The sequence below is a fragment of the Suncus etruscus genome, chromosome 9 (genome assembly GCF_024139225.1).
Source record: "Suncus etruscus isolate mSunEtr1 chromosome 9, mSunEtr1.pri.cur, whole genome shotgun sequence".
NCBI classification, from domain to species: Eukaryota; Metazoa; Chordata; class Mammalia; order Eulipotyphla; family Soricidae; genus Suncus; species Suncus etruscus.
This window is the reverse complement of record NC_064856.1, coordinates 101,008,053-101,016,296: the sequence shown is the minus strand read 5'-3', so window position 1 is coordinate 101,016,296 and position 8,244 is coordinate 101,008,053.

The following is an 8,244-nucleotide window of genomic DNA, read 5'->3' as shown; positions in this document are numbered from 1 at the left end:
ATTGCTGGTGAGGCCAGCCTAGCACTTCGTTCTTTCCTTTTTTTCTTTTTTCTTTTTGGTTTTTGGGTCACTCCCAGCGGTGCTCAGGAGTTACTCCTGGCTGTCAGCTCAGAAATAGCTCCTGGCAGGCACGGGGGACCATATGGGACACCAGGATTCGAACCAACCACCTTTGGTCCTGGATTGGCTGCTTGCAAGGCAAATGCCGCTGTGCTGTGTCTCCGGGCCCTCGTTCTTTCCTTTTTGCTGCAAAGGGGAGAGGGACGAAATGAGGTGATACTGAGATAAAATGGGAGTGGGTGACTGGTCATCCATCTTGACAGGAAGTTGAGACAGTCTAACTCCTGCTTTTAGCACTGCTCTGGGCCTTGGCTGTCCCCCACCTGAGCTCTGAACCCCTCAGCCTCGTGCTCTGCTTCCCTTCTTGTCTAGACTTGCTACCCTCTTGATAAAAGGAACATCCTCCCTAGGACATCCGGGAAATTGCACCAGGGAGTCTGCCCAGTGCCCCCCCACCCACCCTTGTTGCACCTGGTCAGAGCCACCCCTGAACTGAGAAGCATCCTGTTTACCTGGGCTGATTGTAGGAGGAATAAGTGGCCTATGGTCAGTCGGACAAGGCCATGCATGCTTGGAAAATTCGTGGTTTCACAAAACAGCCTGGAATCCACACCACTGATTTCTAGGGCCATGGCTCTATTTTAAAAATTAGAAAACTGAAACATTCCTGGAGGTGAAGCAATAATATAGCCAGGAGTGCACTTGCTTTGCATGTGGCTTTCATGGGCTGGATCTCCAGCATTCCATTTAGTCCCCTGAGCACCCCAAGACCAAAACACCCAGAACATCCCAAACCCCATTCCCCATTTGGCTGCTGCAGTGGTTGCAATGATCAGGGTTTGTACATCTGGGCATGAGGCTCCCCCATGGCTGAGACGCTTGCTGGGTATCGTTCACGTCACTTGTGTTGTACATACCTGGCTGAATGCCTGAAACGGCGCTTTTTAATGGCTTTGGGGGTCCAAGATGGTAGAGCCTCAGGGCCTACCATGCTTGACATTTGGACCACACTAAGGATGCTACTCTTGACTGGCCAGGCAGGTGCCTTGAGCTTTTGAAGCTCCCTAGAGCCCCCCCAAAGTACTGATCCTCGGGGCCGGGAAGGTGGCGCTAAAGATAAGGTGTCTGCCTTGCAAGCGCTAGTGTAGGACGGACCTTGGTTCGATCCCCCGGTGTCCCATATGGTCCCCACAAGCCAGGGGCGATTTCTGAGCGCATAGCCAGGAGTAATCCCTGAGCGTCAAACGGGTGTGGCTCAAAAAACAAACAAAAAAAACAAAACAAACAAACAAAAAAAAGTACTGATCCTCTCCCTTCACTGTATCTGTTTCAGTCTCCTGAGAATGCATGTTCCTGGACCTACGTTCCTCACCCTGTCTGGCTCCTAAGCCACTAGCTGAGCCTGGGAACATGCTTTGGGGGAAGTGCCCTGCCATGACTGGAAAAGGAAAGGCAGGGCGTTTCAAGGGGTGCCTGGCTGTATCCCTGGGTGGGACCATGCTGGGCTGAGTACCTCTGAGTTTCTGTTCTAGTCTTTAAGCACTGTGGAGCTGAGCTGGCACCAACTTGGTCCCATTCTGCACCATTGCCTTCCCCCAGCACAGTCCTCAGCCCCAGGGCAGCTCCTCAGGCTCATCCCATTCCAGAGGCCAGCTCTCACCCCAGAGGGCAGCATGCTGCTTCACCCCTGCTCTGGACTGAAGCCTTTTAGGGCTCAGGCAGGCTGTCCCTGTGATGGGAGGAACCGCAGGACCTGAGAGGGAACAACAGCTCAGCTTCCTGGTATGTAGGGATGGACAAACACAGTGAAGCTCTGTTTTAAGTGACCCCAAGGGACGAGTGTATAATACATATGCGTGAACTTGCTCTAGAAGTTCTTCCAAAACCTTCAACTCCTCAGAAAGAGCCCCCAGGAAGCCCTGAAAAGGAGGTGCTGGTGGGTGGCCTTAGTGTCCTTCCCATACAGGCATCCACAGGACTTGCTCTTGCCAAATTCCAAATGCAGGTTCAAAAGAGCCAGCCTCGCCCGCAAAGGCCACCGCCCAGAACCCAGGGCAGGGCCTGGGAAATGGCTGTGTGACAAGAATAACAGACTTTCCCAGAGTGTCATATGTCAGACACTAGATGGTCAAAGCATGTGTGCGGTGGCCTCCTTCTGGGGCTCCCAACAAAACCCCCCCCACCCCCCATACTATCCCCAGGGAATAGAGGACAGCTCCCCTCCTCAGCCCCCAGCTATAAACACTGGACCCAGCTTTTCACTTCCCACATTGTCTGGGCACAACCTGGTCTAGGCTCTGTTTCTCCCCACTAATGAGTCTTAAGTATTTGGCTTGGGCTCATGCCAGTTCTGCTATTGGAGTGGGGGCGGGACAGTTAGTTCTGGTGAAGAATGGGACCAAGTTTGTGCCAGCTTTGCTCTGAGATGTTCTGGGAGGGCTGACACAGGACCTTGGGGACAGCAAACCCAGCACAGACCCACCCAGGGGTACAGCCAGGTGCTCCTTGAACCACTCTGCCTTTCCTTTTCCAGTCATGGCAGGGACTTTCCCAAATGCATGTTCCCAGGCTCAGCTAGTGGCTTAGGAATCTGGGCCCAGAAGCATGCATTTGTCTCTGGAGAACTGAGACTGACTTAGTAAAGGGTAAAAATCAGTGCTTTGAGGGGCCCCAGGGGCCAGCCAGGAATGGTGTCACCAGTGATGTGCACATGTAGGCCCTGAGGCTGTAGCATCTGGGACCCCCGGAGCCACAATAGAGCACAGTCTCAGGCACTTAGCCAGCATACAATATAAGTGCAATGATTGATACTGAATGAGCATCTTAGCTGTGGGGGAGCCCCCTACCTGGAGGTACAAGCCCTGATCATTGCTAAAGGCATAGGGAAAATGTTTTAAAAAACAATTGGAGGGGCTGGAGAGATAGCATGGAGGTAAGGCGTTTGCCTTGCATGCAGAAGGACAGTGGTTCAAATCCCGGCATCCCAGATGGTCTCCCGAGCCTGCCAGGAGCGATTTTCTGAGTGTAGTACCAGGAGTAACCCCTGAGCGCTGCCGGGTATAAAACCCCCCATCCCCACCCCCGTAAATAAAAACAAACAATTGGAGGCCTGCAGAGATAATATGAAGGTTAAGTTTTGCCTTGCACCCCAGTTGGATCCCCAGAAATGCATCTGGTCTCTTGAGCTCCATCAGGGGTGATCCCTGAGTAGAGCCAAGGTAATCCCTGAGCATTGCTGGGTATGGTGCTCTCCCACATCCCCATTCTCCCCAAAAGCAATCTTATGCCTCCTACTGTTACCATTTCCTTTCTCCAGCTTCTGGCCCTCACTTGTGTCCAGCCATCTGCTATAGTCACTGTCTCCAAGAGTGTGGGACTGGCCACACTGGTAGGGAAGGGAATAATTTGGAGTTGGGATTCAGTGGCTTTCAGTACCTCTGCTTTAAAGGGAGGAGTCCTGATAAGTAGCTACTTCACTGAACTTTTGGGGAGCCTAAAGGAAGGTGTACCTGGAATGGACTGAGGAGTCAGGGCCTATCTCTTGTACTTAGAGGGCGGGGGAAGAGGATCATCTTTCACTTTTGCTTCCAAGACTGGTGGCCCAGGAAGCTGCGAGTTGGTAGACAGGATTTTCTAGGAGTTCATTTGCTTCTGGGGTTTCTTTGAGCCAGGCTGGGAGGCTTATCTGGACCCTGGACGCAGCCCTTTGGCCTTGCCTCCTGCTCCTACTCTGTCTGCAAAGGCAGACTTTAGACTGGAAAAGTGCTGGCGGGCAAGCCTCAGGCAAACGCCTCTCCCTCAGGAGCGCCCAACCCTAGAGGCCAGAGCCTCCTGGGCGCAGATGATGAGGTGGGTTTTAGTCATTGCCCAAGGAACACTCTAATTATACTTTTATTTATGCTTGTACTCCAAAAGGTCAAACACTCCTTCATACTTTTCTTTTCCTTTTTAAAAACAAAAATTTGTTAGGGGTGGAGCAATAGATAGCACAATGGGTAGGGCATTTGCCTTGCCTACAACTGACCTGGGTTTGATCCCCGGCAACCTATAGGGTCCCCTAAGCCCTACCAGGAGTGACCCTGAGCACAGCGACAGGAGTAAGTCCTAAGCCACTGGATGTGCCCCCCCCCCAAAACCAAACCAAAGTAAAAGAAAGTGATTTCATGGCATTATCCTCCTTTCTGATACCAGAAGCAAAATATACTCATGGTAGATCACTTAGGAAAATAATGGGACAGTGAAACTAAGACCTCTGAAGTGCCACTTTCCAGATAGGCTAATCATTTCTTTTTCTTTGGGGCCAGGGGAACTTCTAAGTGGTGCGATGGAGTCTGGGGCCCCAGTGCTTCAGAGCTGAGCTTGAAGATGAGATGCTGCTCTGGGCCTGAGGTATTGGAGATCAGCCAGGGCCCCCTGGGACTCAGAGCCTCCAGTCTGCACCCAGTATTGCTCATGACATTATCAAATACTGACCATAGAACCCTAGGCACAGCTCTCTGCTGTGTACTATCTCCCAGTCTCTTAGCAAATACTTTTTATTTAAGAAATTATTTAGAGGAACCAGAGCGAGAGCATAATGGTAAGGTGTTTGCCTTGCATGCTGCTAATCCAGGACAGACCCAGGTTCAATTCCTGCCATTCCATATGTTCCCTTGAACCTGCCAGGAGTGATTTCTGAGCACAGAGCCAGGAGTAACCTCTGAGCGATGCCAAGTGGCACCAAAACAAAATGAAACAAAAGAGAAATTATTTACTGGGACCAGATATAGTTGTCTGAGCACTGCCAGGAATGATTCCTAGTGCAGAGCCAGCAGTAATTGAGAGAGAGAGAGAGAGAGAGAGAGAGAGAGAGAGAGAGAGAGAGAGAGAGAGAGAGAGAGAGAGAGAGAGAGAGAGAGGAAAGGAGGGGAGGGGAGGGGAGGGGAGGGGAGGGGAGGGGAGGAGGGAGAGAGGGAGGAAGGGAGAGAGGGAGAGTAAAAGGATAGAATGTCTTTTTTTTTCTTCTTTATTTGAGCATCTTGATTACATAAATGATTGTGATTAGGTTTCAGTCATGTAAAGAACACCCCCTTCACCAGTGCAACCTTCCCACCACCAATGTCCCCAATCTCCCTCCATCCCACCCCACCCCCACCTATACTCCAGACAGGCTTTCCAGTTCCCTCATTCATTCACTTGATTATGGTAGTTCTCTGTGTAGTTATTTCTATAGCTGTACTCACCACTCTTTGTGGTGAGCTTCATGGAGTGAGCTGATGTTCCAGCCCTCCTCTCATTGTCTCTGAGGATTGTTACAAAAATGACTTTTATAAAAAGGATAGAATTTCACTTTACAAAATAGTTGCTGAAACAGAACAGAGAGTTCTCTCAACACTCTTGAACCACAGTATCGCCCACTAATTGATATGTTCATCACCACCAATGATGCATTAATAAATTGATGCTGTTTGACTCAAATCTGTCCTTTTAAACTTCCTCCTTGATTTGCTCCTTGTGTCCCCTTACTGCTCCACCATCTCTCTCGGGGCATGTAGCTGTCCTGTCAACAACCTAGGGACAGTTTCCCATGGCCTGGGACAGTTTTTCAGTCCTTGGATGACCTTGGCAGTGCTGAGCAGTCCAAGACTGGTATTTTGCAGTCTGTCCTGCCAGCTACGGTGCTCTGATATTGTTCTTGTGATTAGACAGGGTGATTGGGCGCAGGAGGTGGAAGTAATATGTCGTTTTGGCTTGATAAGATCACACGTCCTCACTATCAAGGGGCTCCCTGCCATTCTAAACTCCTTAGCTGGCAAAGGGAATATTTGGCAGGTTTCTCAGTAAGGTGACTCCTTCTCCCCTTTCTTCCTGTCCTCTCATAGAAGTCACTAAATTGGCATCTTTGTATATTTTTGTTTCCTATCTCTACCTCTTATACCTCAAAAAAAAAAAAAAAAAAAAAAAAGGAAACAATTTCTAATGGACTTCTCATAATTCTTATATAGAAATTCCTGATAATTTTTATATACATAAAAAGGAAACAATTCCAATGGACTTTCCCTTTTTGCTTTTTGGGCCACACCTGGCAGTGCTCAGGGATTAACTCCTGACTTTGCACTCAGAAATCGCTCCTGTCATGTTTGGGGGACCATATGGGATGCTGGGAGCCGAACCACCTTCTGTCCTGTATTGGCTGTGTACAAGGCAAATGCCTTATCGCCGTGCTATCTCTCCGGCCCCTTATCCTTCCATCTTTTGATACATTTATCTGTTCATCTATCTATTTCATCCATCCTTTCCTCCATATCATATCCATCCCTTCCTCCATCTATTTCATCCATCCAGCCAGGAAAAGTACTGGGCTTTAGTTTCCCCATCAACAGTGGGTGTTGGACCAGAGTAGGAGAGCTTAACTCTTTTATTAATTTTATAATTTTAAGGAGGAAGGAAGGAAAGAAAGAAGGAAGGAAGGAAGGAAGGAAGGAAGGAAGGAAGGAAGGAAGGAAGGAAGGAAGGAAGGAAGGAAGGAAGGAAGGAAGGAAGGAAGGAAGGAGGGAGAGGAAAGGTGAAAGGAAGGAAGGAGAGAGGAAAGAAGGAAGGAAAGAAAAGGAAGGAGAGGAAGAAAAAAAGAAAAGAGAGGAAGGAAGGAAGCAAAGAGGGAGGGAAAGAAGGGGTAAGTGAAGAATGATTAAAGGAGAAATTAGAGAAAGAAAGAAGAAAAGTTGGAAGTTCAATCTGAACTTTTTTTTTCTTTTCGGGTCACACCCAGTGACGCTCAGGGGTTACTCCTGCTATGCGCTCAGAAATTACTCCTGGCTTGGGGGACCATATGGGATGCTAGAGGATCAAACAGTGGTTCTTCCTAGGTTAGCACGTGCAAGGCAAATGTCCTACCGCTTGCACCACTGCTCCCGCCCTTGATCTGAACATTTATTTATTTATTTATTTAGTTAGTTAGTTAGTTAGTTAGTTAGTTAGTTAGTTATTTTGGTTTCTGGACCACACCCGGTGACGCTCAGGGGTTACTCTTGGCTATGCGCTCAGAAATTGCTCCTGGCTTGGGGGACCACATGGGATGCTGGGGGATCAAACTGCGGTTCGTCCTAGCGTGTGCAACACAGACAGGCTACCGTTTGCACTACCATTCTGTTCCCTGATCTTAACCTTTTTATATGCTCTGGACCACTGGCAGTGTAAAACACTGTAGGAGAGAATAACACATAGAAGAACAAAGGAAATAATATGGGGGAAAAAAACCAGCAAAATATGAAAATACAGAATTTTTTTTTGGGGGGGTCACACCCGGTGGTGCTCAGGGGTTACTCCTGGCTGTCTGCTCAGAAATAGCTCCTGGCAGGCACGGGGGACCATATGGGACACCGGGATTCAAACCAACCACCTTTGGTCCTGGATCGGCTGCTTGCAAGGCAAACGCCGCTGTGCTATCTCTCCGGGTCCGAAAATACAGAATTTTTACCAATTTTTTTCTTTTCTTGGTTTTTGGACCAAACCCAATGGCACTCAGGGGTTGGTTACTCCTGGCTCTGAGCTCAGAAATTTACCCTGGCAGACTTGGGGACCGTATGAGATGCTGGAAATCAAACCCAGGTTGGCTGCCTGTAAGGCAGACACCCTACCACTGTGCTATCACTCCAGCTGTACCAAAATGTTAAAAAATATATTTGCACAATAGGATTGCATGCATTTAGGAGTCTAATAAGCAAGTCCCACTGTCTGTCGCTACTGTTCATGAAACGTTGAGAGTTCTCTGCTGATAATCGTGAGTGATGAAAATACTTATAGTTACTTTAAGGCACAGTTTTAAATCCTGTACTCCTAAATCCACCATAGCTCGGTGCCTGTGTTCATAATAGAAGGAAAAGCTAATGCCAATTATAGATTACTGAGCATTTATTTTACTCTGCCCAAGTTCACAACAGTCTGAGTTATTAACATGAACCCCGGGATGAAAACTGAATTGGAGGCTCTAGAGGGCCCCTCCCAAGATCTCAGATCTTGTCCTTTCGGTCTGAACCCCATGGGTCCTGGGGGTGGGGAAGAGAGAGACTTAACTCTAAGATGCTGCCTTTGAGGACAGGCATATTTCAGGGTCTTCTGACCCAGCTTTCCTGAATTGCTGTTTCTAGCTGCTTTAGAGTAACTGGCTGGCAGCTGTCCAAGGAGCCTTTGCCCTCACTGATCAAT